Raw genomic sequence first — 1,420 nt, 5'->3', positions numbered from 1 at the left:
AATAGATGAAATATATGATCATGTAATCTAATTTTTACTTTTTAGCCCTTAATCATTGGAGTTTAAGAAACACATCTCTTTTCTATTTTCTTTTCTTCACTACACATGTGAATAGTTTTCATGTTCCATACGTCTTTGCCATCACTCACTAATACAATACATAATTCCAAATACTATTGAATACTGCTACTACTTTTTTTGTTTTGTCGTATCTTACATCATTACTAGAATATCAATTTAACCCTTCTGTGAGTTTTCTCGCATGTACAAAAAAAATGATGATCTTAACTTAACGACCAAAAATCTTAGTCTAAGGAATATTATGAAACATGACAATCGTTTTGTATGGACAATTTTATGTGTGTCACAAAAACATACTGTAGACGAGTATGTACTAGTATTAATAATTGTACTCTCAAACATACCAACAAAATTTTGTTACCTACTTTTTTTTTTCACCGTAACTTACAAAACCTGAGAGTCAAGAGTACATTAGTTGGAACTTATTGCAAAAAATGAAAAAAACCAAAAATAAATTTTGATTTCCCGATGTGGTTATGAAAAAAACTTGATTATTCCAGTTCAATATTACTATTCATTTTGTAATAAAACCAAAAAAAAACATAAGAGGAAGATATTGCAATTATAGAAATAAAGTAAAAAAAAAAATTAATAATTGGGGAGAAGAGAACACAAAAGAGAGAGAGAGAGAGAGAGAGAGTACAAAGCAGCTTCCCCCATTCTCTCTCTTGATTCGTTGTTTTGTCTGTACGTTGTGAGATTCTCTCAGTCGGTGTGCGCGTGAAAGAGAGAGAGAGAGAGAGAGAGAGTTCGAGAGACACGGAAACAAATTTGGCAACTTCATTCATCAGCATCTCCGGCGGTGTCTTCTCCGGCGGAGTTCCCGATGTATCTACTCTCTTATCTGCTCTGCTCTGCTCAGTCAGCTCCCTAAACAGTTTAAAGGTCTCTCCTTTTTCTCTCTCTGATCTCACTTTCCGATGCTTATTTTTTTTCCTATTTTCTCGTTTCGATTCCTTTGTTTGCTTTTCCCTGTTCTTACTTCAATTAGATTCTGATCTTTACCCTCTCTCTCTCTGTACCGATTAGGTTCTTTTTCTGCTTTTGCTTTCTTCGAGTTATTGATTGAATTCACTCTTCTCTTTGTCAAAGTTTTAGCATTTATTACTCAAATGTTGCTCCTTTTTTGGGGGAGAGACAAATTTTGAGCTCATAGATAGATTTACTTATGCTGGGGAATCTTGTAAATGCAGATCCAGAGTGCCTTGAAGGATTGTTTTTGTTCTATCACCATTCTCGGAATTTGAGTTGTTATAAAAGGGTGAGTTGAGTTTGATTCACAAGGGTGCTTTGTGTTCAGACACTTCAGAGCATTAAAAAAAAAAAAAAAAAAAAAAAA

General features: G+C 33.7%; 1 protein-coding gene across 3 annotated transcripts in view; it reads left to right on the top strand.

Moving 5' to 3' along the window:
• The window catches only part of LOC104717316, a 5,586-nt gene continuing 4,857 nt past the window's right edge, over positions 692-1,420 (top strand). For 2 of the 3 annotated variants that reach the window (XM_019231154.1, XM_010434862.2), the window contains exons 1-2: positions 692-966; positions 1,275-1,342. The gene's annotated coding sequence lies outside the window, so the exon portion shown is untranslated. The remainder of the gene's footprint in view (positions 967-1,274; positions 1,343-1,420) is intronic. The other variant, XM_010434863.2, reaches the window with a different exon arrangement.

Source organism: Camelina sativa, chromosome 10 (assembly GCF_000633955.1).
Source record: "Camelina sativa cultivar DH55 chromosome 10, Cs, whole genome shotgun sequence".
Classification (NCBI taxonomy): domain Eukaryota; kingdom Viridiplantae; phylum Streptophyta; class Magnoliopsida; order Brassicales; family Brassicaceae; genus Camelina; species Camelina sativa.
This window is presented reverse-complemented; position numbering and strand designations above follow the sequence as displayed.